The 13,875-nt window shown below is 34.4% G+C and overlaps 1 protein-coding gene across 9 annotated transcripts in view; it reads left to right on the top strand.

The window, feature by feature from the left end:
• The window catches only part of LOC122227036 (BEN domain-containing protein 5), a 1,450,833-nt gene that overhangs the window by 595,210 nt on the left and 841,748 nt on the right, over positions 1-13,875 (top strand). The window lies entirely within an intron of this gene.

Genomic DNA, 13,875 nt, shown 5'->3' with positions numbered 1-13,875 from the left:
AAAGAACTTATTAAACTCAACACCCAAAAAATAAATAATCCAGTAGGTCTTTAATCTATTTTAAGTTTATTTTTGTGTATGGCGTAAGGAAGTGGTTCAGTTTCATTATTTTGTATGTAGTTGTCCAGTTTTCCCAACACCACTTATTGAAGAGATTGTTTTTTTTCTAATTGCATATATTCTCCTCCCTTGTTGAAGATTAGTTGACCGTATAGTTGTAGGTTTATTTCTGCATATTCTGTTCTATTGATCTATGTGTCTGCTCTTATGCCGGTACCATACTGTTTTCATTACTACAGCTTTGTAATACAACTTGGAGTCTGGAATTGTGATACCTCTGGTTTTCTTATTTTTTAGGATTGCTTGTGCAGCTTAAGGTCTTTTGTGGTTCTATGCAAGTTTAGGATTGTTTTAGTAATATGAAAAATGCTATTGGAATTCTCATAAGGATTGCATTAAATGTGTAAATTGCTTTGGATAGTATAGACATTTTAACAATATTTATTCTTCCAACCCATGAGCATGAAATTCTTTCCATTTCTTTTTGTTGTCTTTAATTTCTTTCAGAGTACAGGTCTTTCACCTCTTTGGTTAAGTTTGTTCCTAAGTACTTCATTATTTTTGGTACATTTGTGAGTGAGATTATTTTCTTAATTTCTCTCTCTGCTGCTTCATTAATCTATAGAAATGCAACTGATTTCTGTATATTGATTTTGTATCTTGTGACTTTCAGAATTCATTTATCAGTTCTAGTAGTTTTTTGGTAGAGTCTTTCAGGTTTTCTATATATAGTATCATGTTACTGTAAATAGTAAAAGTTTTACTTCTTCCTTACTGATTTTGATGCCTGGTTGTTGTTGTTGTTGTTGTTGTTGTTGTTGTCGTCATCTCATTGCTTGGCGAGGACTTCCAGTAAAATGTTGAATAAAAGTAATGAGAGTGAACATCCTTGTCTTATTCCTGACCTTAGGTGAAAAGCTCTGTTTTTTTCCCATAGAGTATGATTATTACTGTGTATTTTTCATATATGGCCTTTATTATATTGAGGTATGTTCCCTCTAAACTTACTTTATTGAGTGTTTTTATCATGAGTGGATGTTGTACTTTGTCAAATGCTTTTTCTGCATCTATTGAAATGATGTGATATATCACATTAATTGATTTATAAATCTTGAACTACCTTTGTATCCCTGGAATAAATCCCATTTGATTGTGGTGAATGATTTTTCTAATATATTGTTGGATTTGACTTGCTATTATTTTATTGAGGATTTTGCATCTATTTTCATCAAAGATATTGGCCTGCAGTTCTCTTTTTTATGGCATCTTTATCTGGTTTGTTATAGGATGAATTTGGAAGTTTTCCTGCCATTTTTTTGAATAGTTTCAGAAGAATAGGTATTAACTTTTCTTTTAGTGTTTGGTAGAATTCACCTGTGAAGCCTTCTGGTCCTGGACCTTTGTTTGTTGGGAATTGTTTGATTACTGATTCCATTTCATTGCTGGTAAGCAGTCTGTGCAGATATTCTCTCTATATATTTTTTTGCTTTAGTTTTGCTGGGTTATGTGTTTCTAGGAATTTATCCATTTCTTCTAGGTTGTCCAATTTGTTGGCATATAATTTTTCATAATATTCTCTTACAATTGTTTACATTTCTGTGTGTTGGTTGTTATTTCTGTGCTTTCATTTGTGATTTTGTTTCCTCAAGTACTGTCATTTTTTGATTGATGAGTCTGGCTAGAGGTTTATCAATTTTGTTGATCCTTTCAAAAAACAAGCTCCTGGTTTCACTGACTATTTAATTGGTTTTTTTTAGTTTCTATATCATTTATTTCTTCTCTATTAATTATTATTTCCTTCTGTCTCTTGGGTTTGGATTTTTTTGTTCTTCTCTTTCTAGCTCCTTTAGGTGTAAGTTTAGGTTGTTTATTTGAGATTGTTCTTGCTTCTTGAGGCAGGCTTGTATTGGTATAAAGTTTCCTCTTAGACCGCTTTTGCTGTATCACAGATATTTTAGACTGCTGTATTTCCATTTTCATGTTTCCATGTAATTTTTCATTTCTTATTTGATTTGTAGGTTGACCCATTCGTTGTTTAGTAGCATGTTATTTAACCTGAATGTATTTGTGCTCTTTCCAGATTTTTTCTTGTGATTGATTTCTGGTTTCATAGCATTATGGTCAGAAATGATGCATGGTATGACTGCAATCTTTTGAATTTGTTTAGACTTGTTTTGTGGCCTAATATGTCATCTGTTCTGGAGAATGTTCCATGTGCATTTGAAAACAATGTGTATTCTGCTGTATTAGGATAGAATGTTCTAAATATATCTGTTAAATCCAGCTGGCCCAGTGTGTCATTCAAAGCCACTGTTTTCTTGTTGATTTTCAGTTTGGATTATCTGTCCATTGATATAAGCAGGGTGGTAAAGTCCCTTACTATTATTGTATTACTATAGATTATTTCCTCTATGTTTGTTAGTAACTTTTTTATGTATTTGTGTGCTTCTATGTTGGGTGTGTATATATTTACAATTGTTATATCTTCTTGTTGTATTGTCCCCTTTATTACTATATAGTGTCCTTCTTTGTCTCTTGTTACAGTCTTTAAGTCTATTTTGCTACATGTAAGTATTGTTACCCTGGATTTTTTTTAACATCCATTACATGATAGTTGTTTCTCCATCCCTTCACTTTCAATCTGCAAGTTTCTTTTGGTCTGAAATAAGTCTCTTGTAGGCAGCATATAGATGGGTCTTTTATTTTTATCCACTCTATGTCCATAAATATCTTTTGATTGGAGCATTTTGTGCACTTACATTGAAAGTAATTTTGATAGATATTTATTAATTGCCATTTTGTTATTTGTTTTTTGGTTGTCTTTATAATTTTACTTTGATCCTTCTCTTGCTCTTTTTCATTGCTTTTTTGGCTTTCTTTAGTGATAAGCTTTGATTCCTTCCTCTTTATTCTTTCCATATCTATTACTGGTCTTTTATTTGTAATGGTTGTCATTATGTTTGTATATAACATCTTGTACATATAGCAGACTATCTTAGTTGATGGTTGCTTAACTTTGAACTCATTCTTTACCCCTCCTGCTTTCCCACTTTTTAGGAATGTGGCATCATATTTTACATTCTTTCATTTTGTGAAACCCTTGACTAATTTTTACAGATATACTTAATTTTACTATTTTATTGCTTACAACTTTTATACTCTCACTTATAGTCTTTCCTCTCCATTCAGAGTCCCCTTTATTATTTCTTGTTGGGCTGGTTTTGTGGTGAACTCCTTAAGTTTTTGTTTGCCTAAGAAACTCTTTATTTCTCCTTCTATTTTGAATGATAGCCTTGCTGGATAGAGTATTCTTGGCTACATATTTTTCCCATTCAGCACTTTGGACATATCATGCCATTCCCTTCTGACTTGCAAAGTTTCTGTTAAAAAATCAGCTGATAGCTTTATGGTATTTCCCTTGTATGTAACTATATTATTATTATTTTTTTTTTGCTGCTTTTAAAATTCTTTCTTTATCACTAGCTTTTGACGTTTTAATTACTTTGTGTCTTGGTATGGACCTCTTTGACTTGATTTTTTTTTCAGTGATCTCTGTGTCTCCTGCATCTGGGTATGTGTTTCCTTCTTCAGATTCAGTAAGGTTTCAGCTATTACTTCTTCATTCTTCATTCTAAATTTTCTTCCCCTTTTTCTTTCTCTTTGTCTTCTGGGATCCGTGTAATACAAATGTTATTTGCTTGATGGAGTCATTGAGTTCCCTAAATCTATTCTCATCTTCCATAGTTTTTTTTCCTCTAATTTGCTGCTTAATTCCTTCCCATTACTGTGTCCACCATGTTGCTAATTCATTCTTCTGCTTCCCCTAGCCTGCTATTTATTCCATCTAGTGTATTTTTTTACTTTAAATTTTAGTTAATTACATACAATGCATTATTGGTTTCAGGAATATAATCCAGAATGATTCATAACTTACATACAATACCCAGTTCTAATCACAACAAGTGCCTCCTCAATACCCATTATCATCTAGCTCATCTCCCAACCACCTCCCTCCATCAGCCCTCAGTTTGTTCTCTATCATTATGAGTTCTTATGGTTTGTTTCCCTCTTTCCTCTTTCTCCCCATTTCCCATATGTTCATCTGTTTTGTTTCTTAAATTCCACATATGAGTGAAATCATATGGTATTTGTCTTTCTCTGATTGACTTATTTCACTTAGAATAATTCATTATAGCTTGATCCACATCTTTGCAAGTGGAAAGAATTTCACTCTTTTTGATGGTTGAGTAATATTCCATCGTGTGTGTGTGTGTGTGTGTGTGTGTGCGTGTGTGTGTATGGAAACATCTTCTTTATGGACATTTGGGCACTCTCCATAGTTTGGCTGTTGTTGGTAATGCTGCTATATCCATCTAGTGTATTTTTAATTTCATTTATAATGTTCATCATCTGTGATTAGTTATTTTTTATCTTTTCTATTAATGGTTTCACTGATTTCTCCACTCTTGTCTCAAGTTCAGTGAGTATATTTATAATCAATATCTTAAATTCTCTATCAGGGTTATTACTTATCTCCATTTTGATTGGGTCTATTGCTGTGAATTGTCCTCTTCTTTCATTTGGACCATATTCCTCTATATTATAATTTTTTTTAAACATTCTCTGTCTGTGTTTCTGTGTTAGGAAAGTCAGTCAGGTCTCTTAACTCTTAAAAGTGGTAGGTAGAGCATGTACTTTTAACAAGGTGGTGCTGGTCCTCTTTTATAGGAGATGAACAGCTGATGCAGTGACCTGCCAGCCTGGGTCACTCAGTAAAGGGTGCAAGGGTAGGGGTGTGGTGCTGCAAGCTGTGCACACTGTTTCTTTTCCACAGGAGATTTTCAGTCACTGTGGAGACCATGAAGTTGGGCCTCTGACCAAAGATTGTGTGAGTGCTCAGCGGGTAGTTTTAACAAGCTGTGCGAGTCTTCCAGAGGAGGTCAGGAGATGCAGTGTTGGCAAGTTTTTCTCTGGTCTTGTGTGGGAGTGGACTGGCAGTACTGGAGCTGTCCCCGCTCTGGGCTAGAGGGGGCAGGGCAGGGTGTCAGTGGGTTAGGTAGTAAATTAGGTGCTGCTTGATTCTTGCAGGTAGCCTTGTGATTATGCTGGTAGGTGGTGGAGGGTAATGGAGCCTTCCAGCGCCTTTGTTCCTGGAGAAATACTTCATAACATCAGTAACTAATTCTCTTTCCCATATGCCTCAGGTGTTTTTCAAACTCTTGCACCTAAGCTATCTCCATTGATGTTTTTTGGTGCTATCTCTTTAAGGGCTGAGATTTAGCTTCCTAGTGCCCTCTGGAATCTCCCAGAGAAGTACCTACTGATTTTTAAAGTTCCAGGCCTTAAGTCCTGCTTGCTGATTATAAGACCTAATGAAATTCAACCCCTCTGATTTTCAAAGTCAAGTGCTATGAGGATTTGTCTTTCTCATGCCGACTCCCAGGTATTATATTCTGTTTCTTACCCACCCCTCTTCAGCTCCCTTCCTCTGATAGCCAGGGTTTAGCTCTCCACTGCTTCTCTGCCCTTCTTACCCTTTTGGATGTCACCCCTTCTCTACAGTTAGTTGTGAAGTTTGTTTAGTCTTTGGGCACTTTCTGGGTTATTTGCATTGATGAGAGTGTTATCTAGTTGTATCTGTGGACTGTGGTGACTTTAGAGTCCTCCTATTCTACCATCTTCTCTGGAAATCCTTCCAGCAATCTCTTTCTTGATTAATGGCACCAGTGTGTATCCATTTTCCCAAGTTCAAACCCCTAGTGTTATCCTTGTTTCCTCTGCATCTCTCATCCCTACTTTCAATCACCAGATCATATTAATATAATTTTCCAAACATCTCTCAAATGTATCTCTCTTTTCTACCTGTATGTCACTGTCTTAGCTCACTTCAGGTCATTGTTGTCTTTCTGGATCATGTGCTAATATTTCAACTGTTTTCTCTAACTCCAGTTTGATCCCTTTTAATCCATTCTCCATACAATACCTAGCAAGATCTTTTTAAAGGTAAAAAGTTTTCATTGCTCCTTAACCCACTCCTACCTTCTCCCTGACAGGGTAAAGTTCACATTCCTATCATGATTCTCAAGGCTCTTTTCGGTCTTGCCTCTGCTTTCCTCTCTAGTCTCATCTCTGATCAATCTCTCACTTGGACTAAATGCTATAACTATGCCCAACTATTAGCAGTTCACTGAGAGTACCAAATTCCCTCTTACCTCTATAAGTTGTCACTTTTCTGTGCAAGGAATGTTCTGTCTTTTTCCTTCAGCACTTTTTTTTTTCTTCAGAACTCCATCCTCCCCTACCACTTTTTCAGGTAAATTCCCACTCAATTTTTAAGACTCAGTTTACCATATCTTCTATTGGAGTCTTTTCTCACACCATCTTAGCGGTCTTTTCAATGTTTCAGTACACCTTCATGCCTCTTTCTTTTTCATTCTCTATGAATTTCTTATGGACAAAGACTTATAATCCTAAGAGTCAAGTAAAGAATCTAGCATATGCTTGTGGCATAAATGAATGGTCAGAGTTACTCTCCTAGGCAATAAGCTGTTAAGCTAGCTGCAAGTGGACCTGAAGTCAGAATATAAAGGTAGAATCATAGAATAATAGAATTTTAGTGATTGGATAGGCAGTTTAGAGACTATGGTAGAAAGGGTATAAACTCTGGAGTTCTAATCCTAGCTCTGCTACTTCCTTGGTTATGCATTTTTAGGAAGTTATTAGACCTTTTGGAGCTTCATTTTTCTTATCTATAAAAAAGGGAAGGTTATACCTATGTCAGAAGTAATTGTAAGTAAGTAAGTATTGTAAGTAAATTGTAAGTATTGTAAGAAGTAATGAGAGTATGTAAGGCACCTAGCAGAGGACGTGGCATGTATACTCTTTAATACGTATAGTTTCTTCTGTAGAGATTTTGGAATGTGTCTCCCTCATTATTAGTGAAGTTTTCCAGTAGCATTATAATCTACCACTTTTTAGGATATATTACAAATAAAATGCTATTCTTACTATAATTGATCATCCCTTAGTACAATAACATGAGGCCATTTGAGGCCTTCATATCCGTCTATAAGAGAAGAGTGAAGCTGAGGAAAATTACAGATGATTTTATAAGCTTAACAGTGTATTAGACAGATCCTCTGGGACCTTAAAGCCTTTCTGAGAATTACAAGGTTAAATGGTAATCGAACTATTTTTGGTGCATGAACGTAACTGTCCATGGTGACAGTCACTGTTTCATTGGCTCTGACCACTTCCATCTATAGAATCACCATTTTGTTTTATTTCACAAACCGTTTAGACATGGATTTGATTTACCAGAGAGAAAATTCCAAATATATTTAACTGGACCCATAGAAACATAACCCAGGAGAATAGCCTGGCATGGAATTTTGTTGGTTATTCATAGGATGACCATCTTTCTCCTTGCTCAGCCTGCTGCCTGCATTTGGGACTTCTACAATTATCAGTATCCTCAATTGGATTATACTTTTATGTAAGTAAAGCCAGTGAAGTATTAAAAAATACATAATTTATTTTACCCAGAAATTTAAGCCTTGAATTCTATTGTAGTAGCTAATCTGATTTCCTGGTCATATAAAACCTTAAAAGGGTCTTCCAAGGGCACAGGACTACAGAGTTTCTCCTTTTCCCTCACTATTTGTCAGTTATATATACAGGAGCTCAGATTTCCTCTCAAGTCAGGATGTTTGTGGTGACATTTATAAAAGAGTGCAAGTTTTGAATGTTTACTGAGCTCTTAGCAATATTTGTAATAAGCTGTGTCAGGAAACCAGCTTCAGGCATGAGAAAGAGCTTAAGAAGACAGTATTAGACTAGAAATCTAGAAGCCAGAATTTGAATTTTAGCTCTACTATTTATCATCTGACCTACTTGACTTTTTTAGCCTCTTCATTTATAAAATGAGAATAATAGAATTTAGTTTGCAGGATTGTGGTAGGTCTGAAATGAGATAATAGGCAACTAGGTAAATAGAAAAGCAAAGGGATTTGGAGCCTGGCAGGGTGGATTTTAGGACTGTTTCCTCTGTTAACTCCTGTTTGCCCTCAAAATTAGTTCTTCTTTCTGAGTTTCTAGTGCCTCACACATTAAAAACAAACAAACAAAGAAACATAAAAGATGGCAGATAATCTCTAACTTCCCTTCAGGAGAGCAAATCTGATGATCATTTTCCTCTCCATTTCTAGTTGAAGAAAGGAGCTAACAGAACTACAGAACCCTCCTTCCAAGAGGTTCTTGATGCCTCCACGTTGGGCCTGCAACCAAGCAATTCTAGTTACCTGGTTTTAACTTCTTCTAAATCACCTCTTCATTCTTAACATTTTTTCCCCATTTAAACTGTGATCCATGATTTCCTTTCTGTAAACAGTTTTTTTAATGGAACATGGTTTAATTTCAAGTGATCCTTCCAAAATATGTGATCTAGCTCTCCACTCTAGGAGAAGTGTTAGCCATCATTCTGTCTACGTAACTTTCTCACTACCTATCCTTGATCCCTTCTGCAGCTTTCATGACAGAGGGCATTTGACTTCTGGTTGACTGCTTCTAGTGATGAAGCATTCACTAGTATAGCACTGTATCTTTTGGACCATTCCTTATTATCTATACAAGATTCCTCCACAGAGCTTGAAATTCGGTGATACAACTTACAGCGAGTGAACATGACTGTTACTACTTCAGATATTATGTACTAACAAATGATCCATTTGTGGAAATGCTTTGACTTTCAATTAACTTGACTCCTATTAGTCATATTATAGTATATTTAATGAAAAATTGAAGATCCACTTTTGTATGCTGGATCTGCCACTTACTACTGTAAGATATTGGACAAATCTATTCACATCCTAGTTCTCATTTATCAAATGGATATAAGAATATTCAGCCTACCTTCCTCCAGGTTTTTGAGAAGATGAATTAAGGTAACATACATTATATACTTTAAAAAGTATGATAGCAGGCTGTGATCCCAGCCTCTGTGTTGGCCAGGAAATGTTTATAAATAAAGTTTCATTATAACATAGCCATGCCCATTATTTATGTATTATGTCTTTGGCTGCTTTCATACTACTTTGTTTGAGTTACATAGTTGCAATAGAAACTGTGTGGCCTGGGGTGCCTGGGTGGCTCAGTTAGTTGGGCATCTGACTTCGGCTCAGTTCATGATCTCATGGTTCATGGATTCGGGCCCCCCATTGGGCTCTGTGCTGGCAGCTCGGGGCCTGGGGCCTGCTTTGGATTCTGTGTCTCCCTCTCTCTTCCTGCCTCTCCCCTACTCACACTCTCTCTCTGTGTCTCAAAACATAAATAAATTTTAAAAATTTTCTTTTAAAGAGAAACTGTGGCCTATAGACCTAAAATATTTCCTATCTATTCTTTTATGGAAATGTTTGCTAATCCTTGTGTGATATGAATATGTGTTTGCTATTAGAATTAATATAAGGATTATTTTAATGTTTATTTATGTATTTGTGAGAGAGACAGCAGGAGAGGGGCAGAGGGAGACAGAGGGAATCCCAAGTATGCTCCACACTGACAGCATGGAACCTGACATGGGGCCCAAACCCACAGACTGTGAGATCATGACATGAGCTGAAATCAAGAGTGGGACGCTCAATGGACTGAGCCACCCAGGTACCCCTTGAAGGATTATTTTAGGAATAGGCATATGATGATGATATTGAAGTATATTAATAGGAAGAAGTCTAATCAACTCACTGGTGAACATTAATTGAGCACCTGGCAATGTTAAACATTGTCCTATATATTTTTCATACATTTTCTTGTTTTTTTTTAAAGTTTTTATTTAAATTCTAGTCAGTTAAGATATAGTGTAATACTGGTTTCAGGAGTAGAATTTAGTGATTCATCATTTACATCTAGTGCTCATCGCAACAAGTGCCCTCCTTAATACGCATCACCCACTTAATCCATCCATCTCCCACCCACCTTTTCTCCATCAACGCTCGCTTTGTTCTCTACAGTTAAGAGTCTCTTATGGTTTTTCTTGTTTAATCTTTATAACACTGCCATATGTTGGATATCTTATTATGTCCATGTTACAAAATGAACTGACTCTCAGTAACTTTACCAAGGCTACTCTGGCAGAGAGCCAGGATTGAAACTTAGATATCTGATTCCAAAATTTATGTTCCTTTGATACCATCTAGCCTCTCATAGGTATGACTTTAAGTATCGTAATTCTTACCTTTTATGGAAAGGTAAGCCTTTTATGGAAAGCATTAATTAAGATCTGAAAAGTTGTATATGATCAATTTAATAATTGGTACAAAAGTTTAACAAGCATTATGAATACATTAACGTCAGAAAGGAGTTCAAACATATCAGCAGGATCAGAGCTTTGAAAACATATAGAGACAGATAATAGCAAAAACTAACAGACTGATGAGGATTGAATAGCAAGGATTACTGAGTCTTTGAATGTTTTGACATCATCACCACATTTTTGTCAGCACACACCAACCTTCTTTAGTTTAGGTATCTATTAGTTCAATGCTTAAAATCTCAGTGGAATCATGCATGGTGAAAAGATAGGATGAAAGGAGTCTATAAGCTGACAGGCTGATTGTTCCCCCAGTCTATGTTTTTTGAAAATATTCTAACATTAACTGTGTAATAGTCAAAATTTTAATAAAGTAGGTTGGGCTACTTCATTAAACGTGTGGCATAAAAGCAATGATTATTGAGAGGTTCTTTTAGAAGGAGCATAAGGGTTATCTTATTATCAGCTACACACAAAAAAAGGTAACAAAATATATATCCCTTTCTTTGCATGTAATACTAATATCACACTTGTCATCCATATAGAATTTCTAGAATTTTAGAGTTAAAAGGAACCTTAAGATTTTTTTTTAATTTAACTCCTTCAGTACATAAGTAGGAAAACTGAGGCTGAGAAACATTTAGTTATTTGCCAAAGGCCACACAGTTAATATATGTCAGAACTAGAACTCTATAATTGACCTCTTTCTCATTCACTTGTCTATTCGTTTATTCATCCATTCATTCATTAATTTTTAAAAGTTAATTGAGTCATTCATGTAACATTTATTGAAGCCTTTCTATGTGGTATCCACTGTATTAGATGCCATCACATAGGTGTTACTTCACTGAATTTTCATGAGCTAGGTATTATTACCCTCATTTAATAGCTAAGAAAACTGAGATTAAAAGAGAATAAAAATTTTGCCCAAGGTCTCACAGCTTTGACCTGAATTAACTAGCCAGAGAGACTATGAAGCCAATTTGAAGCTCCTTGTACAGTTCCAAAATCAGACACAATAGAGGTGAACAGCCCTTTGTTCCAAGTCTGAAATAAATGTCTCGATCAGACTGTCAGCATGACCTGGTACAAAATTTAGTATTGGAAGTCACTGCCCAGAGACAAAAGAGATGAATTATCTAGTCAACAGGTATTTATGTGTTTCATTTTATTTGACATTTTGTTTTCTCACAATAATAAAAACAAAATCAATCTTGAAAAAAATGTAATACTAATCCTCTCATTGAAGCACAATTAATCCCACTATTGCCTGTTTCCTTCCAATATTCTCCTTATGTATATACATTTGAAATGAAAGCATCCATGGTAATGTGAGCTTATATATTGCTTTTTTATTAACATCAGAACATCATATAATCTTCCAATGTCAGCCCATATTCCATTCCATGTATAGTCTTTGCAATTACAACTTTAATAATCAATCATTATTCAGTTGCGTAATCATACCAAAATTTACCTCATTCTCTTTGTTGCCCTCACACAAATATGTACATTTGCTTTTTAAAAAAAACTAATACAGCTAATAAGCATCTTCCAATATTTAGGGTTATGTAGTGGTTTTTAATCTTTTTATTATTTATTTAAAAATAATATGGGAAATAGTTTAAGATCTCTGGTTCAAAGGGTATGAATGTTATTTGTTTTTTTATATATTTTTATATTAATTGCAAAACGGATGGTACAGATTTACAGTGCCTACATGTATAAAATAGGAAACAATTTACCGCATTGGGGGTCATTATATATTTGACAGATTTTGCTAATGTAATAAATGGCTGGATGTTTTAGATACCTGGCATATATGTAGCAAAGGTGATATTTTGTAACCCAGATTCAAAGATTTATATCTAATTTTTGCCTAAACAAGATATTTATATTTCCTTTGGGTTAGCATATTATAGACAAAGTTTAGGCCACAGATTATAAAAAATTGCAGATGCCCTGCTGTGAGTGATAACAAAAGGAAAGCGATTTCAAAACCTAAGATTTTTTGCAATATTTATGCCTTCTCTTGTCTCAGTTTCTTTCATATTAAGGCTAAAAATAATTTCACTTAGAAAATTGTGTAAAAGATATAAAGAAGTTTCATTAAAGATTCCTTCAAATGTTGATGTATCTTTTTAATATATAACCTCCCTTAATATTGTAACCAATAATTAAAATAAATCTACATCAAAAAAACAATAAAGGAGCTAACCATGAAAATTCTCATTAAATACAGTTTCAATGCATTCATTTTATTTCATTTAGGAATATTTTATATAGGCACATATTTTAGAATAAATAATAGGAACCCTCCTTGATACATCATAGAGAGTTTGGAACTCCTTTAGTAGGAAATTATTTTAGTCATCCATTCAATAAATCTGTATTACTTAATGTCTTTTTATTTTTTTATTGTTGTAAAAAGCACATTACATAAAATTTACCATCTTTACCATTTTTAAGTATATTGTACAGTAGTGTTAACTAGATGCATATATTTGTGCAACAGATTTCTAGAACTTTTTCATATTGCAAAACTGAAACTCTATACCCATTGAACAATTCCTCCTCTCCCCCACCTTCCACCTTTTGACAACTATCATTCTTCTTCCTGAGTTGAATCACTTTATTTTTCATATTAAGTGTTTAAATTAATTCCAGTGTAGTTACTCTACAGTAGTATATTAATTTCAGGTGTACAATATATGAGTTTAATTGCTTTAGATACCTCATATAAGTAAAATCATTCAGTAGTTGACTTTCTGTGACTGGCTTATTTCGTTTAGCATAATGTCTTCAAGGTTCGTCCATTTGCAGCATATGACAGGATTTGCCTCTTTTTAAAGACAATAATATTGGAATAATATTCCATTGCATGCATGTACTACATTTTCATTATCCATTTGTCTGTCAGTGGAGACTTAAGTTGTTTCCAACTTTTGGCTGTTGTGAATACTGCAGTGAACATGAGTGTAAAAATATCAAGATCCTGTTTTCAATATTGCTGGATATCTACCCAGAATTGAAATTGCTGGACCATATGGTAACTGGTTTTAACTTTTTTGAGGAACAACCATACTGTTTTCCATAGAGGCTGCACTATTTTACATTTCTAACAGTGCACAAAGGTTCATATTTCTCCACATCCTCACCAACATTTGCTTTGTTTTCTTTTGCTGTTTTGTTTTGTTTTGTTTTTAATAGTAGCTAATGTAATGGGTGTGAAGTAGTATCTCATTGTGGTTTTGATTTGCATTTCCCTGATGATTATTGAAATGGAGCATTTTTTGCCTCTTGCTCATTGGTATATTTTCTTTGCAGAAATGTTTCATCAAATTCTTTCACCATTTTTAATTGGATTATTTTGTTGTTGCTATTGAGTTTACATATTCTAGATATCAACTTTTATCAGATATATGTTTTGAAAATAGTTCCTCTCATTCCTTAGGCTGCCTTTTCACTCTGTTGATTGTTTCCTTTTCTATGTAAAAGTCTTTAAATTTAAT

The sequence above is a fragment of the Panthera leo genome, chromosome C1 (genome assembly GCF_018350215.1).
Source record: "Panthera leo isolate Ple1 chromosome C1, P.leo_Ple1_pat1.1, whole genome shotgun sequence".
Classification (NCBI taxonomy): Eukaryota; Metazoa; Chordata; class Mammalia; order Carnivora; family Felidae; genus Panthera; species Panthera leo.
This window is presented reverse-complemented; position numbering and strand designations above follow the sequence as displayed.